Source organism: Camelus ferus, chromosome 9 (genome assembly GCF_009834535.1).
Source record: "Camelus ferus isolate YT-003-E chromosome 9, BCGSAC_Cfer_1.0, whole genome shotgun sequence".
NCBI classification, from domain to species: Eukaryota; Metazoa; Chordata; class Mammalia; order Artiodactyla; family Camelidae; genus Camelus; species Camelus ferus.
In genome coordinates, this window is record NC_045704.1 from 51,339,768 (window position 1) to 51,367,667 (window position 27,900).

The 27,900-nt window shown below is 42.4% G+C and overlaps 1 protein-coding gene and 1 long non-coding RNA gene across 2 annotated transcripts in view; one reads left to right on the forward strand and one right to left on the reverse strand.

The window, feature by feature from the left end:
* The window catches only part of ADAMTS18 (ADAM metallopeptidase with thrombospondin type 1 motif 18), a 189,343-nt gene that overhangs the window by 143,552 nt on the left and 17,891 nt on the right, over positions 1-27,900 (reverse strand). The window contains exon 2 of the mRNA XM_032486789.1: positions 8,854-9,001. The gene's annotated coding sequence lies outside the window, so the exon portion shown is untranslated. The remainder of the gene's footprint in view (positions 1-8,853; positions 9,002-27,900) is intronic.
* Positions 16,551-27,708, forward strand: LOC116665821. Its single transcript, XR_004322530.1, has 3 exons — positions 16,551-16,701; positions 24,515-24,520; positions 27,698-27,708. It is a non-coding gene; the product is annotated as an uncharacterized LOC116665821 (long non-coding RNA).

The window sequence follows — 27,900 nt, forward strand, 5'->3', positions numbered from 1 at the left end:
CCCTGACATCACCCATCCGATTTCAGGGCTGCAGCTCCCAACACGGCACCTGGGTGTGCATTTGAAAATGGTGCTCCAGTGTTTACAGCAGCCAAGACGTTCTTGTTGTTGGTCAAGTAAGTCTAAGCACCTTGAGGCTCACCTTGATCATTTCAGCTGTAGGATGCCCCGCCTCTGCAGATATTCTCAACCTGGGTGGTGTGAGCCAAGTCCCAACCCCAGAGGTTACAAGTTAGTGGGTCTGAATGCTCATCGGGAGTGTTTCTGAAGCCCCCTGGCTCTCGGTGAATCTCATATGCAGTCGGTCAAGACCCAACCATTGTCCGGAGTCTCCTTACTCAGAGCGCAATCCCCAAATTCGCAGCATCTCCACCACCTGCAGCATCTCAGGCTTTGCCTCAGACCTGAATCAGTCCTGCACTAACCAAGAACCTGCTTGAGACCAAGGTTCCCAGGCGACTGTATGCACCTGAACATTTCAGAAGTGCTGCTGCAGAGTCAAACAGATAGGACGTTGATGCCTGCTAGATGCACTTAGACAGTCTCCTGCCCTCTAAAAGCCTCGGTTTCCCCATCTACAAGATGGCGATAAAAATAGTACCATCTCCCAGGGATGGAGGGAGGAGTAAAAGGGATCATCGTAAGTCAGGTGAGGTGACAGATGAAGCACCTGATGCTGATACATGATCGCCTCATTATCATTCATCCTCTCTGTCTCTCTCTCCATCTCTCTACCTGCTGTGGTTGGGGGCGGGCAAAGCAGGATGCTGGCTGTATTATCCTGGGTAGCAGAGCCCACAGGAGGCTGGCAGATGTCATATTCACGTCCAGATTAAACACTTCCAATTTTCACCACCCAAAGAGGTTGCAGCTCTCTTGATTTATCTGCATTCCCCAAACCACCACCACGATCTGGGCTTCTAGACACCCTCTCTACCCAGTTACACAATCACCAGCCCATGGAGACTGCTACATGGAGCCTACACCCCGTTACACAGGCGATTGGTTTCCAGAAGCCCAGCCCCATCACACGCCTGAGGCTGGTGTTTCCACAAGGCTGCCAGGCACAGTTTCAAGAGGCAGATCATTTAAAACCCATTATTGGAACTCAACTGGCTTTTGCAAGGAATTAATTTAAGGAATCCAAGGTGCCAGTGGGATCATTGTAAAAGGGAGGGGAGGGGGGAGGTTTCTCATTTTTAAAGGCATCTGGGATCTATTTAGAGAGGTTCCAAACATCAGGGGCTGTGTCCAGACGGCAACCCAATACTTGATATTGCTCTCTCGCTCAGAGTTCTAGCATCCGCCGTGATTGGATGCAGTCTCTCTGAAAAGCTAATGTTGAACTGGGACATAATAACAGCCTCAGGACATCAGAGCCCGCGGTGCCTGCCCTGCAGTACTGGACGTTTTTATGTGCATTAAATTAAGAGCTTCCATCTCTCCGGACAAAGAGGGGTAGCACTTCCATGGTGGGTGGCCCCAATTAAACCCTGTGCCCAGTGAGTTTCCGCTGAGGCTGACTGGAAGGCAGCCAGCGCTGATTAGAAAGCAGGTACCTCAAATGGTGCAGGGCTGGCATAATGAAAAGCCCTGGAAAACTGCTAAATGACACAGAGGAAAATCATTACAATCGAAACTTCCCCCCATGCTCCCTCATGCCTCCAAAAAAAAAAAAAAACAAAACACCACTTCTTCAGAATTGCTTAAAGATCGCTTTGCCCAGTGAGTTAACTGTACAGTAAATGAAAGATCTCTCACAAACATGTAGCTTTGAACACATTCCTCTAATGAGGAAACACTTATTTGGTTTAAAAGCACAGAAAGAGGAGGCAGACAAAAAACAAAACAAAAACAACCCCCTCTCCCCCCGCAAAAAAAACCCAAAAAGTAGATAAATTGCCACAAACACCATAGAGCTGGCAGGTAGTTTCGTGTGGGAGGTTGGCAGATATGACTTAATTTAAAATCAGTAATATGTGTCTGTTTTTTCACGATGACAAAACCAATACAAGCTCTTTTTGAAAACCTCGAATAACAAACTGTAAGGAGAGAATAAGAGTAATTCATTATCCAGCCCTCAAAGATGACCACAGATAACATGGTATCTTCCTTCTGTAAGCACTGTTCATAGGATGCAGTCTCAACCACATCCTATATACTTTTGTGTACTGCTTCGTTCATTATATCTGCAATATGTTGCAGGTATTTAAATTCCCGGTACCATCACTGTTAATGGCTGGGGCGTGGTCTGTCACATAAGACACCTAACACAACTTTGGACACTCTCTTGTTGTGGGACAGCTGAGCAGCAAGAACATCCAGACCATCGCTCCAGTAATGGGGGAGGGAGGTGGGGACGAAAATTCCTTGAGTGACCCTGGACCAAACATTCTACCAGGGAATGTTCTGTAGGGTTCCTCATTTAACCCTCCACCAGCCCTCTGAGGGGGTTATTCTAATCCCTCCTTATCAGATAAGGAAACTGGGGTTCATGGATGGGTGAGGTCACTGGCCAAGGTTACCAGCTAGTGAGACTAGAGCCAGGAGGAAGACCGAAGTGTGTCAGATCCTGCCTTCATTCTTCCTCCTCATCCATTTGCAGACACAAAACCGTGTACTCAAAAGACCATGAGTATGGAGTCCGAGGGTTGTTTGTTGCATACCATGCAAAAGGTAAGTGCTCCCTGAATACATGTTTCATAAAAACCCTTCATTCTACTTTGAATTTCACAAGTGCTATCCCTCACAAACCTAGCAATTGCCCCCACAAAGTGTTACATTCACAAGGTCATATCTTTTCCCAAGACCTACAGTTAAAATTTTTAATTTTGCATATGAAAGATATCGTAGGTTGAGTTAATAATGTAGAACAAAAGGCAGACACGGGTCTCAGAAAGCTCCACTGTGGTATATGCGGGCTTGAGATTGGTTGAGAAAGAAATAGGAACAACGATAACAACAATAATAAAAGTGACTACCACTAATCGATAGCTTACTTGGTCATGGGCTGAGCCCTGGGAACATTTAGAGACAAGAGGGCATCAGAGTACTCTGCAGCACGGTTGCCTAATCTGGAAAATGAAAGTAAGAATGTCTAATGCACAGAGAAGTTAAGTAATTCCCAGCTGACATGATCTGGGTGAGGGGCAGTGGGAGAATCTGAAAGCAGGTCTACTACTTTCCAAAAAAGCACATTCCAAAAACGCACGTTTCTCCATGTCACCATCCTTTATTGGGTAGCATGGAGCACTCGGCCAGGGGGTACAACACCCCTACTCCCCATCCTGCCATCAGGAGTTTCAGGTTTCCAGGGAGTATCACTGAAGGAAGAAATTCTACCCCTGGGGTCTATACTGAATGCAATATAATATAAAGACCAGTAAACAACTTAACAGGTGCAAAGAAATAACCTATCATGAAAAAGAGTCTGAAAAAGAATAAATATAAATGTATACCTGAATCACTGTGCTGTACACCAGAAACTAACACAACATTTTACTGATTTACTAATCAACTATACTCAAATTTTTTAAAAAAAAGGTGGAAAGAGAGGAAATAGGGTGTGAAAAGGTATCATCAAATATTAAAATTGGTACATATTACATTTTTATAGATTTTTAACTTTGACCCTTACAATAACCCTGTGAGATTGGTAATATAAATAGCAATTGATCAACTCTAAGCTAGAACACAGATGACAGTCTTTTTGAATCTTCTTTACTCCATCTTTATGTTAAGACAGATGATGACTGGATATACCCCCTCCCTTAAAATCGGACCACACGTGGTGTGACCCCTAAATCTCTTGTACTATTGGAAGTCTGGTGGCCTTGGCAGAATTGGAGTGACTTCCCAGACATCTGCCTTGCAGGTTTCTCCCGACACTCCCACTGAACTCTCCATGTCCCCAACGCTCACCTCGTCCACTGTTCTGTCTTCTGCCCTGCATCAACCCAGACACGGAATGCAGTGCTCTTGGTTTGTCCAAAACCACTCATGAAAGGCATCTGTGTGTGTAGCAGTTGTTACTAAATAAAAAATGCTTTTTAATTTTTATCGTGGTAAAATACTGTCTTCTTCAGGAGGAACACAAGACATAGGACATATGTAGATATATAGAATAAGGGTTATTATGAGGGATTGGCTCACCCAACTACGAGGCTGGGAAGTCCCACCGCCTGCTCTCTGCAGGCTGGGGGCCCAGGAAAGCCAGGGCTGTGGTTCCAGCCCAAGCCTGAAGGCCTGAGAACTAGTGGGCCCAGGGGTCTAAGTCCTGGTCCAAAGGCCCAAGAACCAGAAGTGCTGAAGTCCGAGTGCAAGGGAAGGTGAATATCCCAGCTGAGGCACAGAGAACGAGTTTACCCTTCTTCCCACTTTGGGAACTTTTTCTTCTCAATAGATTGGATGATGCCTACAGGCTTTGGTGAGGGTTGATCTCTTAACTCAGGCTACCCACTTAAATGCTAATCTTTTCCAGAATCACCCTCACAGACACACCCAGAAATAATGTTTTATGGGTTATCTGGGCATCCTTTGCCCAGTCAAGCTGACACATAAAACTAATCATCAGAAGTCCACAAAACATACAATTTTCTGTTGTAACCACTTGAAAGTGTACGATTCGGTGGCATTAAGTGTGTCCACAATGTCGTACAACAGTCACTACCATCCAACGGATTTACATCATGGAGGTCTAAGCTGATGTATAGTGATACCAGATATCCCTGTCTTACAAGGCATCTGGCCACCCACCAGGTCATGTAAGATCTCCATAAACCCAAAGACTTCTCTCCCTGCCTTTCTTTTTCCCCTGCCTTTTCTGCCAAACAGTTTCGCCTTCAATCTGTCCAGTTCCAACTCTATCTGACTGTATCAAATAACTCATGAATGTGCTCTACCGAAATAGAAGGTCATTCATTCCTTGCTTCCCCCCTTAGGAGAACAGAATCACAAAAGCACCGATGCTTCAGACCCCTTTTCTGCTTACCAGGTCTCAGTAAGTGCAAAGAGGCTGGGATGAGATTGATTTCCTTGTGGCTATGAAGCGTGCCCTTTCCCTCAGAAGGAAGAAATAGGAATCATCAGTTCAGGCTTAAGATCAAAAATTGTTGCTGACAACTTTTACAATGTAAAAGCTGGAATGCCTTCTGTGAACCGTGGAGCATGGAGTGAAACCAAGCCGGGTCTTCATCACCAGTTCAGACTGATCTAATGGATCCATTGATAAAGGTTGATCCAAGGCCATCCTTGGCATAAGCCTGAGCTCAGAGTTCTTAATGTGAAGACTTTCAAACTATCCCAACCCCTCCAAGATAGGTTGGTAACCCTTCTCTCTGATCTTTGAACACTCAGTATTTTGCTCTGTCACAGGGCAGAGAAAATTAAACTAGAAACTAAAATAAAGTGGGGTGGCTTCCCTATTGGAATTTGAGCTTCTGAGATCGAGGGACTATGCTAATTCCATCTTAAATGGTGGTTCTCAACTGGGGACAGTCCCTGTACCCAGGGGACATTTGGCAATGTCTGGAGATGTTTGGGGGTTGTCATAACTGGGTTAGGAATTGCTAAATAATTGCATTTATTGTGCAGAGGCCAAGATGTTGCTAAACAGCCCACACTGCGCAGAATGGAACACCCCAAACAGAATTATCCCATCCAAATGTCAATAGTGCCAAAGTTGAGAAATCTTGATCTTAAAAGTTGTTCATTTAGCAAATATTTATTAAGCACTATCTATGTGTCACACTTTGTGCTAAGAGTTGGAAAACTTGTGCCTGTTTCCTTACCATGACTATTTTTGTGATAATAATAGTAAACACCCAGTGCGCATTAAAAGGTGTAGGGTCCTATGTTAACTCTTCACATATCTAACATTTCCTCCTGTTATCTTACCAATAGCTCTGTAATGGCATCATCTCAAATGATAGAGTGGAAGCCCAGAGAGGTTAAGTAACTTTCCTAAGGCAACATAGCCTCTGGCTTAGGTATCCTGATTTGTAACAATCAAAATAATTGCCCACCACCTAAAAAGCAATTAGGAATCAGAGTATATACCTCGAAAAACTGTTACAAAGGTTATTTACGTTACCTCATTTTTTTATATGTAATGATTCGACAGATATAGCAGGCTTTCAGGACAGAATCTTGAGAATGACTTTTGCTATGGTGAGTGGTTTGAAAGATGCTAGACTGTCACTTGAGGTAAGAGAGAGGACAGGAAGTCTAAAAAGGGACTATGATTGCAGGGGACCTTGAATGCCAAATTATTCCCCAGGAATGATGGATTTTTTAAAAGCTTAAAATTAGAATTTTTATTTTATCTTGAAGCCTACATTGAGGAAATTAGATAACCCTCTGCATTGTTTTCTGCATTGAAAGTAATAATACAATGATCATTTTGGTTTTCTACAAGCCCATGCACATTTTGGCTACTTAGCATAATTTTTTTTTTAAAATGTGAATATTCAAGTAAATAATTTCTCAGATTACTCTAACACATGCAGTTCTATCACCCATATTTTAATTATTTTTATATTTTTAAAATTCTAGAATATATAGAATTATAGAAAACAATGATGTATCCATATGTTTAGTATTATAACCACCTGGATGATAAATTTTTGATGAAGACCCTCTACAGGAGAACGTGCATGTGTGTGTGTGTGTGTGTGTGTTTGTGTGTGTGTGTGTGTGTGTGTGTGTGTGTTGGGGAGGGGAGATCAATGTATGTCAGAAAACAGAGAGAGAATCCTGCTAAATGATACTGATGATGAGAGCCTGGACCAACTGACAAAAGAAACAGCTCCATTTCTCAGTATCTCAATCTGTCCCCCTTTCAGTAAATATTTCTACTTCTTCACACAGGAAGAATATACTGTGTCCTCTGGTTTTACCACGATCCTCCGAGAAGGAATAAATGGGGAAATGTTTGAAAGAAGAAATGGGGAAGAGCCAGGAAGTCTGGGAAACCCACTGGTCCACGATGTGGGTCTGACCCCAAGGGCGGGAGAAAGGGAAGGATGGTTGAGGGGAAGCGCCCGAGACTTCTGCGCAATCTAAGGAAGGTTCCAGACGGCCATGGAAGAGGCCTTAAGCCAAAGCCAGCCATCAGAGGCGTCTTGAGTTTCCCAGGAACTGGCTTGCTCCAGTGTCACTGCTGCGCTTGCTCACTGGCTGAACGCAGCCCACCGGCAGTGTGGCCTTGGCACGGATGCGGCAGGGGAACTCAGGGCAAGCAGCTGGGCCCTTGGTCAGCTCCCCTCCCCGCAGCTACATGTTTGTGAGAGGCGATCTCGTGCCCACCGCACTAGGAACTTTTCAGTGTCTAGTAAAACACGCCCAGACTGCCTTGGATTCAACGAGACGCGCAGGCACTCAAACACATGCCCTTTGGGCAAACAGTGTGTCCCCTGCCTGTCCCCTGAACTGTCCTCGGGCCACCCATCTGCGGGGCCGGCTTAGAACCAGTGAGCTCACCTGCTTGCAGGCCACGTTACCCACGCCGCGCATCTCCGAGGACCGTTCTCTCACTCCGCCCCGCCCCGCCCCAGAACGTCCTATTATTCCGTTGTGTTCCACACTAAACCCTGTACCTCAGCGTCGATTGTCTGGCCCTCCTGTTTCTTTCTGAAGCCACCAGGCCCAGGATAATAAGCTATACACACTGTAATCCTGTGTACACAAGACGTCTCTGAGGTGAGCTCCAAGCGAAGGAGGCGGTCTAAACGTCATTCCTCTCCCGCGGGTCCCGCCCATCCTCCCCAGCGCATTGCGCTGGTTTGTGAAGGGGGAGTCTGGGCCGCTGGACCCTGGCCAGCCAGCTGGGAGTCCTTTCGTGGGACCTGAAATAGTAATCAAGTAGGGCAGCTGGAGGTGAGGGGCTTTTGGGTCCTACCTGCGTGCTCCGTAGGTGGCCGCAGGGCACTTGAGTCAGATCCAAGAGAGGCACCTGGCTCTGAGCTGGCAGGGAGCCAGTATCAGAGGGTAAGCTTGCTGTGAATGGCGGCGTCTGGCCTCAGTCATGCTTTATTGCGGTGTGTCTCTTTAAAACTAATTCCTCAGTGAAAGATGTCTGAAACCCAAGCCTCCCCAACCTCCCTCTCCATTTTATTTTCATTTGCAGGCAACCTGTCCTGTTGAGAGTCACGAAAGTCCTGCTTGGAAGCAAATCCGTGCTGGACGTCGAGTCCCTGAGCGATGCCAGGCACAGCTGTTAAAGTGGGGAAGCCTCTCCCGGGCCTAGAAATGACCAGAAGACAGAGTAAAGCTGTCCACCTCCCAGAGCATCCGAGGCTGTGCCAAGCGCAGTAAATGTAGAAGGGAGGGTTTCTCAGAAAGGTTTGGAACATACTGATGTAAAAACTGTTTTCCCAAAATATACATGGGGCAGTACAATGGCTCTCAAAGCGCGGTCCCCAGACCAGGGGCATCAGCATCAGCAGGGAACTCATTAGCAATGCAAATTTGGAACCACTCACACCTGCCGAATCAGAAACTCTGGGGGTGCGACCCAGCTCTCTGTTCTATCAAGATCTGCAGGTGTTCTGATGATCTTCTGGTCATCACTAACGTTTGAGAATCCCTGCTCCAGAGACAGAGATTGCTTTTCACCAATAACTAGAACACAAGACAATTTTAATTCTGCAACAATCATATCATGACAGTGTACTTGTTCAAATATTTGCTGAACTACTACTGAGTTCTGGGCTCTGGGCTTGGCATGGAAAAGTCTAACGGGAAATGAAGAGATACGTCTCTTGTTTTCACAAGCTTATCTTCTAGCCAAGAGAGCTGATATTAATCAAACACACAAATAAATTATTTAAGGTGTTTTGAATAAAATTGACAAACCTGATCCAGTACGGAAGATGAAGAAAAGCTTCAGCAAGGAGGTGTTGCTTGTTGAGATATAAAAGAAATATATCCATTATGCTGGTAAGCTTTGGAACGGACGTAGCCTTTCAGGTGAAGGGAACAGCGCCACATCCAGGCCCTGCATCTGGATGAAGGAATTGACAAAAGATATGGGTGGCCGAAATGCAGAGAACAAAGGGCAGAGAATGATGAGGCAGGATGCATAAAAGAGGTTTGGAACCATGTGAAAATGTGGGTCTTTGTTACAAGATCCATGGCATGCCTTGGAAAGTTTGAAGACGGGGGTGGGGCACCATGTGCAGATCAGCTTTGGGAGAGGTCATATTCTGGTTGAGGTGTGCAGAATGGACTGGGGAGGGACCAGGGTGGAGGGTACAGTGAGGAAGGCAGTGTAGTTGTCGAGGCCAGAGATGAGGTTGGGAGGCCAGGGTGGTGACAGAGGAGATTTAGAGATGTGGAAGGGATTGAGAGGCATAGGGAGGGTTGACCTTTGGAGGAGAGAGACAAAGGTGTTTAGAATGGGCGCTGTTTCTGGCTTGCACAGCTAGAAGAGTGGGGATACCATTCAATGAGGTGACATCTCTGAAAAGCATTGCATTTGAGACAAGGGGAGGTGAGAGGCGAGACACAAAGAATTAAGCTTTTAAAATGTTGAGTTTGGACTGTCCTTGAGACCTCTGGGTATAGGGCCTGGAGCAGGATCTCAGAAAAGATTTGGGTTGCGGATGTCAAAATGGAAAGTGACTCACACATCTGTCTCAGGGTGGAAACACAGAGAGTCTAGAATGAGAAGACAGTAGGTCCCAGGATCCACGCAAGAGGGACTCCAGTATGTGTAACTCATGTGTAGCAAGGACTCATAAAGGTTTGTATAACATGAAAAAGGAAGAGGAGGAGGAGGAAAAAGAGGTAAAAATGAAGAGAAGAGCAGACGGCATTGGGCTAAAATTTGGGTTCTGCCATCTGAACGAGTTCCTTATTCCTTGCAAGCCTCAGTTCCTCCCTCTGTAAAATGGGGACACAGGAGTCCAAATCTCACAGGTGTATTGTGAACATTATGTGATGTTAACATTTCGTACGTGGCCAATGTGCAAAAAACCTTAGCGATCATTGCCCTGAGCAAGGCGCTGAAAAGGCTCTTCATATTATTTACGGAATTATTGCAGGAGTAAATCAATCCCTTTGCTCATAGGATTATTTTGCTGAGATCCACTTTGTAGTAATAGAGTGGGGCCAGGGTCGGGGAGGGCAGAGACTGTGTTTGAGTTTTGCATTCCATCCAGTAACCTTGGGCATTCATTCTGAGCCTCTCTCCTCTTTGAAGAAATCAAAAGGAAAAAAAAAAAACAAAAAAAAAAAAACTGAGGCTTGATTTCAACCTAGTTTTTTTTTGTTTGTTTTGTTTTTTTTAAAGACAGAGTGGAATATCTTTGTTTCAGTGCTCTTCTCTAAGGCAGTATTACTCTGTCGTATGTATATTGTCCTCCTTGCTGGAAAAAAAGTCAAGGATGCTCATAAACTTATACAGATCGACAGAGACAGACTTGATACTTTTGTGAATTTGAAGGAAGATAAAGTGTTAGGGATCATAGTTGTTGTTAATAGGAAACATGACATATATAGAAAAACGAGAATGATAGAAATTTTGGGAACTGAGTCCAACTGTTCTGTGCCAACCTCATAATTTTTCTTTCTTCTTTTCCCCACATATCTGTGTATCACCTGAACTCTTTACTATTTTTAGTTAACTTGATTCACTTTACAATGATTTTATGTACCTTGATTCACTTTATAATGATTCACTTTAAAATGATTTCCTCTAATGTAAATATATTAATAGTTTAAAGCATAAAACTATAAAAAATCTTTTTTTAATTCTCTGTGTCCCCAAGAACCTTCTGGAGTGCCAGCGACAGAATGCATTCCCCACGTTGGAGACTCCGGTAGAATGATGGGGAATGCGGGGCAGAAGACAAAAGAAAGCAAACAATGGCTTCCAGACATGGTGGCTCCAGACCTCTCATCTCCAACATCTTTTTTCAACTTCCCAAGGAATCCCCATAGGGCATGCCTTGGTTGCCTGGGAAACTCTGGTCTACATAACCTGACCACATGTCATCCTCTGACATATGGAAGAGCCCGCCAGCCACACCAAGGATCTGTCACAGACATGTCATCCTAAGTCTGAACACTTCACGTACCACAGGCTCTGAGTTTAAAAGTCAAAGTTACCCAGCAGGAAGAGAAGGTGTCACAAAAAGAAATGTGAAATGTTCTAAATTCGACAGTGGATTTAGGAACATATAACATTGTGGTCTCATATATACAGGCAAAAAAATGTAGCAAAGCCCAAATGTTTAGTTTCAAAAAAAGGAAACTTCTAGTCAGTTCTGCTCCAGTGTCTTCTCTGTGGTCCAATTAATCAAATCAGAATGAGTCCAAAACTGGTAGCCACTTGCCAAGCTTGCAAAAAAAAAAAAAAAATGCAAAAAAACAAAAACAAAAACAAAACAAAAGAAAACCCAGTCTGATTCTGATTATTAAATAAACAACTCCCAAAAAAGGAAGTGTTATGGAAAAAGACAAACATTTTTTTCCCCAGAAATTGCAGTGCTTTGAACCCCTCCCATGAGTTAGTGGTAAGAAAAGTCTAAACTAGCTAGAAATTGAGGATATATCAAATCATATTTTCTTCCAAACAGAAGATATAAGAACGTCTAAATCACCTCTCAAAAAATTTTAAGTGTTACTCTTTGTCTTACATTTTAAAGAAAATAACTATGACACATTCTTGGATGATAAAGGTTTGGGTTATATATTTCTTTACAGAGTTCTGTAAATGAGTTGTCTCTTGAACGTAAAAGCTTCAAAGCAAATACTAATGAATTCAATTTTGATCACATAATCTTTTTCATGATTCTTTTTGCTGGAAGCCAGAAGGCTGGTTTACACAACCTTAAGGCAGCCTTTGCTAGGATACAAATCAGCAGATTTAGAGCAGAGTTCCAACGCTAATGGCTACTTACTATCTCTGGGAGAAGAGCCCACTCTACTTCTCTGATCTTTAGAGACATATGTAAAGGGGCAAACTTCATATGACTGTTGAGGATGTAAATGAAATAGGAAAGTGGGAACTCTGTGGTTGAACAGGAAAAAAAAAATCTGGAAGGATAACACGCCAGGTTCTCCAACAAGCTCTCTTTTGGGAATCTGCGCATGTGTGGACATGCGTATTGGGGGTGGGGGTCATTATGTGGTAGGATGGAAGACTCCCATTTTGTGTTTTACATACTTCCAGACTAATCAGATGTGTTAAAATGAACATGCCTCATGTATAAATGTCAATGACTAAAAAGACATTAAAGAACAAAAATAGCAAGAAGATAAAAGGTGCCCATGGAAGGAGTACTGGGTCCTTGAGTCATATTCTGAAACTCAGTAGCATTCAATGTCTGTGTCCTTCACCAGAACAGCCAGCACTCCTCCAGGTGCTGACTTGATTCTAAGATAAACTGCAGTGGAGCAATAGGAGAGGTAGGACCTCAGATACTCTGGTGCATCTGAGCTTCAAACTGCTTCGCTGAGCAGTTTGATATCCTTGCTTGAAGAATTAAAAAAGAGAAAAGAAAAAGATAATGTAAGTCACTGTTTATCAAAACTGCAGTCACAATGCTGTCACTTATTAATCATTGACATTTACTGGGAATTAGCTATGATCTGAGAATGGTGCTTAGCATTTTTTTTTAACATTTTTTTGCATTTTTTTTTTAATGAATGTCTCCTTCGCTGTTTGCACAACCGTTTGAAGATGGCAGTATTATCATCCCCACCAGTTTATGGGGCAAATGATACTGAAAAGTTTAGGTAACCTGATCTATGGTCACAGGGCTAGCAAGTTGTAGAGCTGGAAAGGAAATTCCAGCAATCTGGAACATTAGATGGGATTAAACAGCAGGAGTTCAAAAGTACTAAAGCAGAGAAATTGGCAAATGGGTCCTTTCTGAACATAGCTGAATTTCTTGTGGGCTTGGCTGATTGACTCAAATAATTTTTAGTGTCGGAAAAGATAGGGCAGGTCTTTGAGCTCAACCTCTTCCTCAGAAAGAGTAAGGAATCTTTCCCACATACCCATGATAGATGACCTTTAATTCTTTGCTTAAATAGCTCCAGTAAAAGGAAATTCAAGATTTATGAGAACAGATCTTTGCCTTGTTGGATAATTCTTGACAACACTTCTTCCTTAAATTAAGCAGAAATTAGTTCCTCCGCAAAATGGCACCAAACACCTTAGTTCTTGTACCTGGAAACCCACATAATTAAGTCTGTTTTGTCTTCCATACATTCATGCTTAAAATATATACAGACAATGCTTGTGTCCTCAGTAAATTTGGATGAGTTCTCTGGAGGAAAGAGTAGGTTTAGGAGTAGGCAACTTACAGTCCTGGACTCAAATCTCAGATTGGTTCTTTGCTACTCATTAATTTTTGGACAGCTTCCTTAAATTCTGAATCTCAGTCTCCTTATGTATAAGCTGATGAACACAATGCCCATGTCACAAAGCTTTTGGGAAATAAAATGTAAAGTATCAAGCACAGCAGAGCACTGGGAACAGAATAACAACCTAGCGTTACTGGCTTTCTTTCCTCTATCATTGTTTTGTTGACCTTTCTCTGATTTCTGCCTATTTTTTATTTTTAAGAACCTTTTGAAATGTGAAGCTCCCATCTACATCCAGTACTCCAGGTGTACCCTGATGCAAAACAAGGTAGAGCCAAAGAGGTAGACCTCATGACATAAACACCCTGATTTTTAAAAATTTAAATATCCTCATGATTCCAAAGAACCTTATTTGCCTTGGAAATGGATGAAAAAAAAATCAGACCTCTTTTCCCTGGTTTCTAACCAAGTCTCATGTCTCCCATGGTAAACTTATTGATTTTACTTCTAGCCCAAAAAGCAAGATTTCCTTTTCTCCCTATTTGTACTCCATTTTCAAAAACTGTCCCCGCCTGTTGATTTCATTATGTCTTGGTTCTGTTGTCTGTGCTATTAGCAATCCCTCCCCACTTTGTGGCAGCTGAAAATGTGATAAGTACAATTTCAATCCAAATAACTGATAAAAAATGGCGAACAGGACAGAGCCAGAGAGTTAGCCCCATGTCACTCCGCCACAGACCTCCCACCAAGTTGACAAGAAGTCGTTAATCAGCCTCCTCGGTCTTCTGTGATTGTGTTCAGCAGTCCTGCCATCTCGTTCCCATGTCAGAATTCTGCACACACAACCATCAGGGAAACTTTATCACATACTTCTCTGACACCAGGAAGCGTCTGTCCCCTGGTCTGCCAGCCTAGTAGGAAAACCATCGATATACAAATGTAGAGTTATTTTGGCACAAAAACACAAACTGCCTTTGTATCAATACACATTTGTATGCTTATCAATGTAATAAAAGACACTAGGCTCTTTAAAGATGACTACTTCTCTTTAAAAAGATAAAGTCCCTTCTTTGGTTTCTAGAAGTGACTTAAGTAGTCTCCCTTTTAGAACATTTGGTTGTTTCTAATCTAATGGCATCTTTCCTAGCCTCCAACAAAATCCAAAAGTTAGAGAAAATTACGCTAATGGATATTCACAAGCCTGAAGGACGATGCCTGCTTTTATGCATGTGATCACCATCTTCTTTCCTATCTAGGAAATTTTCCACTTTTCAAAAATGTATTTGATCTTCTCTTTGCTGTTACAAGACAGCTTCCTGGAATTTCATTTCAGACCAACTTATTTTACCTATTTGTAATCACTGATATACTTTTTTACATTTGAATTTTTAAACTAGAATCAAAACAGACCCTAGCTTGTGCTGTTATACCCTCCAATGGTAGCGTTTAAGCAGAGTTTGCTATAACCACTGCCTAGACTGTCATGCAGATCTTAAAACACTGTAAGTCTAACAACTGTGTAATCTTTAAATTTTTATACAAATATGAAAAATTCTTGTCTATACTAGTAAAGAATTGCCTTTTATCTATTTGAATTATTCCCTTAATATTAATCCCCCTGAGACAGAGAATTGGGTCTAAAGAAATGAGTACTTTCATTCCTCTTAATGTATATTACTACTCATGTTTAAAATAATTTAGAAGGCTATCACTCAAGCACAAATATATGTTGTTGAAAACTACACTTGTGTTATAGGTACTGTTCATTTTCCAAGTACTCTGTTCTAACAGAGACCCTACCTTTCTACATGTCTCATCAAGCCTTACATTTGTGGCTTGTAGATGGTTAGACTGTACAACACATCGTGACATTTGTTGTATCAATTTCCCCAGTGGTAAATTCAAAAGAAACCTGTTTTACTTAGCTGAGTTCCTCTCCTTTTGAAATAGGGCAATTAGATTTTCTGATGTGGCAACCTTACATCATTTCTTCTATAGTATCCACCTAGTACATTTACCAGGGAGTTGGCTTATTACAGCTACACCTAAACCCACAATGGCAGTTCCAAATTTTGTAAAAGCAGACTCTGAAACAGCTTGCAAAATTCACTGAATTTGTCTGCCATAAAAAAAAATTACTTGAGAATGCATTTATTCCAAACATGGTAGATGCTGTGGTAAACACCAAGATGAGTAAGGCATGGCCCTTATATTCAGAGACGTGTAACTGAGAAAGAGGAATAAAGAGGGGGGGAGAAACCCACAGAAAAAGGAGACAGAATATGGAAAATACCCTGAGTGTATAAAATGTATGTGCAAAGGTTGGAGAAATGGATTCGGTATTTAAAACACCCTGTTTGGTGCAAGAAGAGGGTGGTGGAGTTCATGGCGATTAAGACTTAGCAAAGCCCACAGAGACATTTTCTCTGCTGCTCCAGTTAGAAAAGAGTGACAAATAAAGCTGATTCCTAGGAAATCAGAAATAGACTCTCTCCCTAGAGAAGGATCTTCTCCTACTCTGTTTTTAATAGCTGAGATGGTGCTGGGAAATGAACCGATTTGGGAGTGGTGCTGTGGGAGAAGGTGACGCGTTGGGTCAGATTTGTTTTGGGTGGTGATTTCCCAAAGAGGAGAGTTTGGTCTGAGGTCCAGAAAGATGCTGAGAACTGGGCTGGGTTTCTCGCCATCCTGCAAGAGTGGAATGTGACTTGGACACTGAGCCCCCACTGTGTTCTGCCCCATCCAGCTCCAGGGACAATAAGAGTCAATTTGTCATTTCGATATTCATCAGGCGAGTTCACCAAAGACCATGCGTTTATATCGTCTTATTCCTCCTTGGCCACCCAGAAATCCCATTTGGCCAGTCCTCAGTCTGGAGCCTGGAATATATGCATGGCTTTCCTTTTCAGGATAGCTGATCAGGGTCCCCATCACCTTCCCCAGCAAGGAATGTTGTTTATTGATTTTAAGGAATTCTGGGAACCTACATTCCAGGGCAGCTTATCAAAATACTGGTCAAGTTAATATGTCATTTGATTACCCCCTCATGGCTGCCAGAGATTCCATAAATTTGATATATAAATAAATCACATCCTTTTTTACCCTTTACCTTTTCTCCCACTAGTGACAAACTACTGAGTTGTTCAAACTTGACTGACTAATCTTGAAATGCATAATACCATGTGTTTCAAAAGGAAGTTGGGAGACGTGGGTGAAAATCTTGGCTCTCCTACTGTGAGCAAGTGGTCTGGATTCAACAGTGTGGTCTCCTGTGAAATGAGATTGAATTTTCTCTTATATCTTTCCAAAACAGGTCCTCGCTAATCATTCAGGTGTGAGTCGAAATAGCAACTCCTCAGAGAGGACTTCCCTGATCACTCAATTTAAGTAGCCCCTCTCTCCCCCAGTCACTCTCTATCCTACTAGAGCCTGGCATTTATTTTTTAAAGTTTCATATTTGCCTTAATTTTTTTAAATCATAGAGCTTGCTATTGTCAAATGTTATCCAAATTATTTATTTATTTTCTAACTCCTTTAACAAGAAAGTAAACTGCAGGGGGGCAGGAGACTTTTCCGCCTTATTTTTAATCTAGTCTGGCACGTTATCTGCCGTAGGCTAAGCAGTCAATAAATATTTCTGGAAAGCAAAATCCAGCTAATTGGATTTGGCAAAGGATTCTTAGAAATGACCCTGCTATGGGATGAACTGCGTTGCCCCCACCCAAGAATTCACAGGTTGATGCTCTAACCTCTGGTACCTCCAAATGTGACTATACTTAGAAGTAGGATCTGTTGAAGAGGTAATGAAGCCTATATGAGCTTGTATAGATGGGCCCTCATTCAATATGACAAGAAGAGGAAATTTAGACACACGAAGAGACACCAGGGATGTGTGTATGCAGAAGAAAACACATGTGAAGAGGCAGCAAGAGGAACGCCATCTGCAAGCCAAAGAGAGAGACCTCAGAGGCAACCAAAGGTGTTTTTTGTTATGGCAAAATCGAAAGCAGCCCTAGCAAACCAATCAGGCTCTGAAAGCGCATGCGGCACCGCCCACAGATAGACGAATGGGACTCCATCAAAATTAGAACCCTCTGTGCACCCAAGGACATGCTTAAGAAAGTGAGAAGACAGTCTACAAAATGGGGGAGGGGGGAAATTAACAAATCATATCTCTAATAAAGGTTTAATATCCAAAATACACAATATATTAAATATATCATATATTATAGTATGTATTAGACATCTAAATATATAAAGAGCTCCTGAAAATCAACAACAAGAAGACTAACAACCCAATTAAAAAATGGGCAAAATACTCGAACAGACATTTCTCAAAAGGAGATATACCAATGGCCAATAAGCACACGGAAAGATGCGCTCCATAGTCGTTAGGGAAATGCACATCAAAAACAAAGGTGTTACTTCCTGTCTACTCGAATGGCTATAATCAAAAAATGGAAACTCACAAGTGTTGCCGAGGGTGTAGAGAAACCAGAACCTGTGTACATCACTGATGGGAATGTAAAGTACTGAGGCAGCTGTGGGAGACAGTCATAGCTCCTCAAAAAGCTAAACACAGAATTAAGATCCAGTGATTTCAGAACGAATTGAAAAGACAACTCAAAAGAATTGAAAACGGACTTGAACAGGTTCTTGTACGCCAGTGTTCATGGCAACATTATTCCCAATAATCAGAAAGTGAAGACAACCCGTGTCCCTCAACAGACTGACGGAAAAACAAGTGTTAGATCCATACACTGGAATACTGTGCAGCCATAAAAAGGAATGAGGTTCTGACATAGGCTACAACATGGATAAACCTTGAAAACATTATGCTAAGTGAAATAAACCAGACACAAAAGGACAGCTATAATATGATTCCACTTATATGAAATATCTGGAATAGACAAATTCATAGAGACAGAAAATAGGTTCTGAGGGTTCCAGGGGATAGGGAAAATAAAAATGAGGTGTTATTGCTTAATGGTTACAGACTTTCTATTTGGGGTGACGAAAATGTTTCAGAAATAATGGTCATGGTAGCACAACATTGTGAATGTACTCAATGCCACTGAACTGTACGCTTAAGAAGACTTAAAAGGGCAATATTTGTTACAATATTTCATCACAAAAAGGAAAACTATTAAGTGAATAAATGATTTACAGCACCAGTCTTATCTTCTCCCAGGTTAGACTTCTATTATCAGATGGTTAAGATAACTGATACTAGATTTAAGAAGCTTGTCTTCCATTTGAATTTTATTTCTATGATGAGTTTGGCCGGATACTAATATGGTTTTTGTTAAGTTGGGAACTTTTGACTCTGCGTATACTTTTCCTTGGAAGCAAGCTTAAAAAAGCATGTCTTCTCTATAGCTGCAGACAAGGTTAAGCTCCCTGTGAATACAGCTTGTATTTTTTTTTTTTCTCTGATGCTCATCCACACCTGTATCCCTAATATGGTGTGTGGCACATAGTAGGTGCTCAAGAAAAACTTATTAAATGGCAGAAATAGTAAATGTAGCCAGAATAGCCTAACTCTTCTAGGGCATTATGACAAATTATAGCAACTTAACTTCATATGTAACATCAAACTCCCACATTAAACTATCAAATTAAAGTAAGTTTTCTTTTTCCATCTTAAGTAGGAATTCCCCAGCAAAGATAGTTTTTTTTTTTTTTTTAAGGTCCAAATCTTTTCAAAATGGCATTTCTCTGAGTTACTACAGGTAGAAAAATGCCCCATATAATTTATTTAAAGTTTCATCAAGGACCCCTAGTAAACTCTTTTCTTCCAAATAGATTGTGTGTGTAAGGAGGATATAAATATCTTTGAAACATAACATTTCTGTACTGAAAATGCCCCATTTGGAGCTTCCACAGAACCAAAGCACACGTAACAGAGGATGGAAGGGCTATTGGAGGGAAGGCGGACTCAACCTGGAGGCAAATAGGGTTTCCAATAGATTTCAGGAAACACAACCTGACGCTGCAGACGGAGCCCCTTCCTCATGACTTACTCTGATTCACTGTAGGCACTGTGACCTCCTTGAGCTTCAGTCGTTACTGCAAAATTGGAATCACTAGATCTATGTAATTTGATCATGGTAACAGTTAAATGAGACGATGAGTTGACGAGCTCCCGAATTCAGGTGGTGTACTGAGCAATCCTTCCCACCACCAGTCACCACCATGTCCTCCCTCATAAAGTAAATGGAAAACCTGTGTGACACACAGAGGACCACAGACCCCTGTAACTAGGACCCTCACGCCTCAGCATGGAACCTCGGCTCTTTGATCTACTGGGCAGCCCCTGGTCTGGAAGCGGCCGCAGTCCTGAAGACCCAGGTCCCTGCGGCCCTGTTCACATGCATCTCATCAACCGTCAGTAGCATTTCCTGCTGTATCAACACAGTTAACAGGATCGTCCTTCTCAAGTGCCTGTCAACATGCTCCGATATGAAAACGTGCTGTTGAAAACAAAAAACAGAGATTTTTCTATCAAACCTCTTGGCCTTTAAGTTTTACTGCTGTGTATAGTATTTTGACTTATGTGGACTTTCTCATGGATGTTTTGTGTGACTAGGAAGAGCCTGACCTCAGTAGGTATGTATGAATAGAAACTTCACCAGTTGTCAAGAAGCTTGACTTTCCAAACAGTTTAAAGGGATGGCTTGTCCAAAGCTTAACCCTAGTTCTGAGGCTTCTTTTCTGTCACTCTCCAGGAAGGATTGGACAGGACCAGTATGCTTTGAGAATAATTAACTTTTATGGAAGACCCGTAGAAAGCTTGCAGCAAAGCAAATGGTGATAAAAACACAGCGTCCTGCCCTTTGCAAGGAAATCGCTCTCATGGCCAGGACTGATTTCAGCCTACCAAGGATTAAACTGTTTAATTGGACTTCTGGTTAGGCATGGGAGAGTCTGCATTCCCCATTCCCAAAGGCAAAACTGCTAACCAGGCACCCCTGACAGCGCACCACTGATAGTTTTGAAGGTGGTTTTTGGAAGTGCAGGAACAAAGTAACAACGAGATCTCAGGGACTGAGCAGAACTGAAAGGGGACTCGCTTTCTCACTTGCTGATTATATCAAGGGGAAGTGTTTTGGCTCAGAACTAGTAGGTCTTTAATACCTCTCTGTTAAAAAAGAGAGATTAGAGAGCATTAAAGAGAGAACAAGCCTGGGGTAGAACCTTTAGCAGGCAACTGTGTCTCATTAGAAGGTAATTGGAAAAAAAAAAAAACAGTGAAAATAATACAATTTTTAAAAATTCTTTTTATGGCAAATGATATAAGGATTACTTTTTAAGTATTTCTATTTGGGGGGAGAAAGTGAATTGTCTTAGAGACAAATATTATGGAAGTATTAGTACACAGGGTCCTCCGAATATGTCCTGAGGGATTCTGATGTTTCCCTCTAATCTACTTTTTGCCCCTTTACTTCCAACCCAAGAGCAGAGAACGAACACAGGGTATTTTGAATCCCAGGGAAATTCTACACACAATAGAACAAGGGTCATTTTTAGAATCACAGCTGTTTCCATCAGATAATCTCAAAAGTTTCTTTAGCCTGTACCTGCTCACTGTTCAGATGAGACTCCTGGGGCCCAGAGAGGTACTCAGATTTGCCCAAATTTAGTGGCAGAGCCAATGCAAGGACTCACGGCTCCCTGCTCGCCATCTGCCAAGTGAAGCCGCCCAAGCAGGTTTGGGGCAATATGCCACCCTTCTCAGTTCCAAATCTTTCTTCCTGCAAACACTAGGCTGTAGATATTGGCCAACTGGGACAAGAGGAGCCTCAGCCTGCCAGCTCCGAGGCAGAGACCATCTGGTGTGTGAGAAAGACGTGTGGCGATGACCTCAGGGAGGAGATGACACCAGCCCCAAAGCCACTGGAGACCCTGCAGTTCCGTTCTTCCAAAGAGCTTGGTGATGGTCTGTTCTTTCCTATGACATGGGAGTCTGTCCTGTGTTTATTATTCCCACAGCCCAGTCCCAGGGTGGGCCCTCTGCGATTACTTCCCAGCCCCACCCTGTCTAAACATCCAGCCCCTACTCGGTTCTCCTGGTCACTCCAGCAGAACGTCTCTAAACTCTACTGCTGATAAAAGCCACTGTACCAAATGTCAGAGGGGTCTGTGTCATTTTGTTTACTAGATTCGGTCCCATTGATCATTAGAAACCCACTTATGTTTTAACAAGAACAAAAACAAATTCAAATGAAAAAATCGCCATAAGGAAAATTACTTTCTGGTCTCACTTGTCCAAACAGGCATTGGTCCACACAGATACTATTGATTCATGGATAGTGTGTATATATATTCAGTGTATGTATGTGAGTGTATATATATATACACACACACACACATATATATATACACACACACTGAACACGGCCAAGATTGTACTGGCCACAATTTTTTTCTCTTCGGATTTTTCTTTTCTCGTTTGGTAATCAGAGCAATTGGGAATTCTATAAAATTGAGTGCGTTGGTGTCCTCGAAGGAAAAGCACATTGATTTGTTTCAGATTCACGAGATCAGCAGGAATGGAATCTAAATTCTGCTAGAATGACACCCGAGCTGGGATAACGCATCTTTTTGAAACTTAGGTTAAGGATATTCCCTTGTGTGCCAGAATTCACTCTCAGCCATCTTGACCGGCATTCTATTACGCGTAGCAAACATCAAATGAGGACTCCATTTGGATAAAGAACTGTGAGGAGACAGTTTTACAAGAGAGGGAGCAACTCTGTGCCTCTCTCTCCTTCTGTTCTGACATGCAGTTTCCACCTGCTCTTTCTTCAGTGAGAGATCTGGATGAAAGTGCCTGATGCAGAATGAAAATTCATACTATGCTGTCAGAGACTGGTCCAGGATCATTTCCTGATGTCACCTGGTCCTCAAGCAGAAGACTGTTGATACACAAGCACAGAGACAAATCAGCACAGCCGTCAAGAACCTGGCTGGGAAGTCAGACTGCCTTCCTTTGAGAATCCTGGCCCCAACACGAAGCAGTTCTGGACTTGAGGCACCTAACTGCTTCAAGCCTCCATTTCCCCATCTTCAAAAGGGAGAATACAACAAGATCTTCCTCCCAGGTTGTGGAAGGGTCATACAATACCCTTAGAATGTGCCTGGCACTAAGCTTTTGTGGTTCTGACATGCACGTGCCAACAATAATAAAAACTGTTGGTAGTTTTTATGCATGGGTCAGCCTTTGCTCACCCCCAAGTAAAGAAACTGGGTCCTAAATTCTCCCTCTTGTCTGGTGTATTTGAAATAGAATGAGTAGAACTCTCATCCCAGCCCCAGTACTAATTCAGAATCTTGACAATGGGTAAATTACTTCCTCTCTGTATTCACCAGGACTCTCTTGGTTTTAAGTAACAGAAACCCAACTCAAACCAGTTTAAATGTAAGATAAGATTTATCAGATTATGCAACTGGGAATCCAAGTACTGGCTACAGACACTATGAGATCTAGAGATTATGAATGACTAAACTATGATGACTTCCTTTTTCTGACGTCTTGCTCCCATCCCCGCTGGATTCTAATTCTTGGCTGTGTTTCTGTTGTGTCTCATCTAACCCCCTCCTACTGCATGCAAGCTTTCCTTGCGTGGTTTAGTAGATAACTCTGATTCACGCCTTCTAATTCTATATCCCAAAAGACAGAATCCCTTTTCTTTCAGCTCTAGATGAACAGAGTCCTGGAGAAGAACTTGGAATGACTCAGCTTGGGGCATGGAACTAAAAGGTGGGCCAATTGTCGTGGTTGGAGAAAGGTGGTTCTAATGATTGGCTGGGTCTGCATTATATGCCCAACCAGGTCTCAGCTGACCCACATTGAATGGGTGAGAGAACATCCAGGGAAAAGAGGGGGTTGCAAGTAAAAATTAATTGTACCCTTTCACTCACAGTACGAAATTCTCTGTGCTGAAGAATTTATATCTAGATGTTGATGGTTCTCATTGGGGGTACATGCCAGAATCTCAGGAAAAGAATTAAGTGTTAATTAATTTTAGTCTTTTCTTTATTTTCTCAATTTTATCATTCTTAGTAACTCAGGGCTTTCCATGTCCTCCCCAGGCAAGAGTTCATTGGTTTGTTTGTTTTCAACTTTGTGACCCACTGAGCTAGAAGATGGCTCATGATGAGGAAGGGAGAAATGATTGTCATTGGTGTGGTCCCTGGGTCTGGACCATATGTTCCAATTTCCAGCCTGACTTAATTTTCACACCCTAAAGGAGAAGGGGACTGGCCTACAGGGTTCCAAAGAGGACTCTGTGGTCCTGTTGTCCAATCTAATTCCTCTCCTCCCACTCCCCACGCCCACCCCAGAGCATTTTAAGTGAAGGGGACGCGGAGCGCAGGAAACAGTATAAACAACTCCTTCCAAGAGAAAACCTTGGGGGTGAAGTCTGGACCCTACTGCTCACAAGCTGTGTGACCTTAAACCGGTTATGTTACCTGTCTGAACCTTACCTTCCTCCTGTAAATGGGGTAGGGTTAGCTGTTTCAAAGGCTTGTTGATAAGATTAAATTAGATACTTCGGAGGGGGGATAATTAGATACTGCAAAGCATATCTTCTGCTTCCAGACAAGATGAATTAACAAGAGTTACCCTCCCATTTGAAACCAACCAACAAACAGAAAGAGACAAATACATGAAAAAAATATTTTCAAGACATTGTACATCAAGCAACCAAAGAGAATGAGAGATGGAAGGTGGAAGAGAAACAAAGCTAGTGCTACAATTGCCCCAACTTGCTTCCAACAGGGGTAACCCAGGTGGAACTTTTGACTCTTTGAGTTGGATTTCTGAGCTGAATGTCCAGCAAGACCAAGGCAACTAGAGTAAACAGACCCCCGTGACTAGCATAAGCAGGGCAGAATTTCGGAGACGAGAGAACTGCACTTTGAGAGAACCCCAAAGATCAGCAGAGAGTCCACCTTGCATATACAGCAGAGCAGTGATCAGCATGTTCCTGTAAGGAAGCTATTCAAAGTAAGGCAAAGAACAACCAAAAGGATTAAAGGAAATGTTGCTAGGTACCTACCCAGCACCAGGAATAATGCCTTTTCCCCCAGTGAAAACACATATTTCATGGGGCGTCGAGAGAGTACTCAGGAAGGTCTTGCTATAGTAGCAGGGGATAATTAGCTCTGAAAGCACCACTCTAGACCTGCCCAGGAAATCGTAAGTTCGAAGACCCAAAATGATCAAGTTGTTCCCAAGTAATGGTATAAGAAGACAGTGAGACTGTCTAGAGCAGTAAGTAGGTCTTGCTTCTGCCTGGATGCTCCACCATGCTAAAGTTCACAAGGTTGCAGCTGGACTCTCCCTCCATGGGAGAGTAGGAAAGGAGACAGACAGTGCTCCGAGGGATGGGACTTGAAAAGTGTACACGTCACCTCTGTTCTCAGCCCACTGGCCAGAACTGAGCCTCAGGTCAAACCTGACTACGATGAGGCTTCTAAGGATAGTCTCTAGCCCCAGGGAGGATCCCAGCTCAAAGGAAAAAGAAGAACATGTACACTGCAGGTGATTACCAGTAGATACACAACCCTATTCCCTTTTATTCTTTATCCAGTCCCCCTCTTTATCTGGCCAATTAGCAAATGTGTGGCGGCCCCTCAGGACCTTAATCTCCATGAAGACAAGAACCAGGTCAGTTTGGTGTATTCCTGCTCAATACCTGTTTTTGTTTGTTTGTTTTGTTCTTGCTTCTTTTCTTTTCTTTTTTAGTTTTATACTATTTCCCTACATTGTTTTTCTTTCGACAGCCTTATTGAGATATACTTCACATACCATCCAATTCACCCGTTGAAAGTGCACAATTCAATTGTATTTAACTTTATTTGGAAGATTATGCAACCATGACCATGATCTAATTTTAGAATTTTTTATGACCCCCCAAAGAAATCCCCCGCCCATTAGCAGTCACTCTCCATTTTTCCCTCGACTGCTTCACACTAGGCAAGAAGTAATCTACTTCCTTTGTTTTAAACACATGCAACTGCAACAAATCTCAGCCACACATAGAGTGGGAATTCAATAAATATGTCCTGGGCTTAGTTAAAATCTTACTGCTGTCATCACACATTCTCAAACTAAAGATCCCCTCCAAAGATTTTTTTGGAAACACATACTGTTACTTAATGGACTTTATTACTGTATCTAGCGGCCCAGAGTAAACAAATAAAATCCCACTACCTGGCAGCTGGCAATTGTCTCATTTTACCTCCACCTTTATCACAGACTTCTGCGAAGGGAACAACTGTGGCTCCCATTTTACAGATGAGAACACTTGAGTCTGGCTTCTCCATCTAGGGCTGGCTGATTTTGAGAATTGTTAACACCCTTGCTCAACACAGGGCTGTCTGAATCTTCAGCTTTGGCCAAGCAAAAAACACAAAAACCGTTAGGTCATTAAGTCTTAGAAAACGTTGTCTTAACAGGGCTATTTTCGCCTGGGTGTGCGACCTGTTACATAAACAATATTTGTTTTTTAATGGAACCATCACAACCTGCTGACTGATCTGCTTGCCAACCACCCTCCTATCAGGTACTCCTCCTGTGCCATCGTTTTCCCCAAAGTGACATAAATATCCTCACCAACACTCAGAAAAACTGGGCATCCTCACAGACAAGAATTATTTGCTCCTTAAACTGTTTCCCAGCTTGCTCTCTGAGTTGGCAAGATGTCTCTGTTCAATCACTTGATATTCTGACTTTTTTTTTTTTTTTTTTTACAGTAAACTCTGCAAACAACCAGAAGCATTGACACCTGCCCTTTCTAATTGGGTGGGTCTGGGGACATGGAAACAGGAGGCTATTTGGGGCTCTGCTTTCTCAAAGAAGGCCCTCCCAGTTTGGATCTACTTGCTTTATTGCAATATAGCCACTTAAAGTACCAAAATGAAAATAAAAATTGTTTAAAGTATTTATTTCATAGCTCCTGGTCCTTGCCCTGAGCCACAAAGTTGCCAAATGTTGCTGTCTGCGCTGTCTCTCCTTCCAGCTGGTCCCCTTTTCAAGGGAACAACGTTCTTTCTTTCCAGACACATTGCGGAAAGGATGGATGAAGTGAAGAGTGGCTGGTGAGGGTAGAAGCTGCCTCAGAAGCAAGGGATGAGTGACAGGATAGTGGGAATGTCTAGGAGGAGCGCCCTGCAGATCCGCTCCTGGAGACTTTGAATTTTTGAAGGCACGTGGAAGGCAGCCAGGGAAATTCAGATACACTCACCCGGTAATAGATTATTCAGATGCATCTCAGAAAGACAGCTTGGTGGGGGCTGACAGCTATTGTTTCCTTTTGCCACCTTTCACAGGGAGGGGAGCCAAGGAAATGTGGGGTAAAGATGCAGCCTTTCGGGGACGGGAGGCAAGAGGTCATCCAGCCAGTGAAACTTATTGTTCAAGTATTTGCAAGCCTCCTTCCTTTCTCCAGTCTGAGATGGGCAGCGGTGTGAAGTAGAACCCAGTAAGAAGGAAAAGATGGAGAAGAAGGAAAAATGAATGCAGACACTATGGACAAATGGAATTTTTGTGAGCTTAATGATTTCTCAGTTCTTTGTGGGGTGGATAATATGAACGCACCATAGTTCAGTGCATGCACAAGTTTTGTAAGATAATGAATATTAATCCCGATTCACCATGCTTTTATTGCACTGCATGTTGACTTTCGGTTATTTTTAAGTAGACTACTGCAAGAGCTTAGGAAATGTTATACCACTCTCCCCCTCAGTGTGATTTTCTTGCAACTTTTTTTTGACAGATGAACAAATGTCTACGATAATTTCTGAATACTACTTTCTACTGGTTGTTTTTCATGAACATCATGGGTGAGCATTTCTAGGCTGGAAAAGAAAGAGCTTCTAGCACAGTGATTTTAACTTGGGGTGCATAAGTATTGTGGGGAGGGTGGAAAATGGGAAGGTGTAGATTTAGATTTTCCCAGGGGAAAAGGCATGAAAACACTTGGAAAGATCTTTAAGTTATCTCACAGCTTAGATTTAATGTTGTACAAACAATGCATTCTATTTGGAAAGTTCAAGGGATTGAGCTAAGATTTTTTTTTTTTTAAACAAGGAGGGGGTTGACACAACATTGTAAAATGACTATAACTCAATAAAAAAATGTTAAAAAAAAAAAGGAGGGGGGTAATGTTGACCTAGTAACAACTTCCCATTTATAAGTACATTGATATTCAGAGTAACTTACAAAAGGCAAACCCAGCCAGTGGAAGAGGCAGAGCTGAGACTTGGAACCAATTACTCTGATTCCACACTCAAACCCCTTTACAAGATATTCATGTGGCTGGGACATGTTCTGGTGTCTGTCCTCATCATCTCTCTGCTGAAGAGAGGACAGTGAAGAGCGTCAGGATGGCAGCTGATGTGCTTCTACATGCAGTATGTGTTCAGTAAATGTGATTAGTTTATGCTAATCATTGTACTAAGCTTTTGTATTTATCATCTCATTTCAGCCTGATACTACAAGTTGGGTACCCTCATCACTCCCATTTCACTGGTGAGCCAGCTGAGCTTGAGGACAGCTTCTGTATTTTGCACACA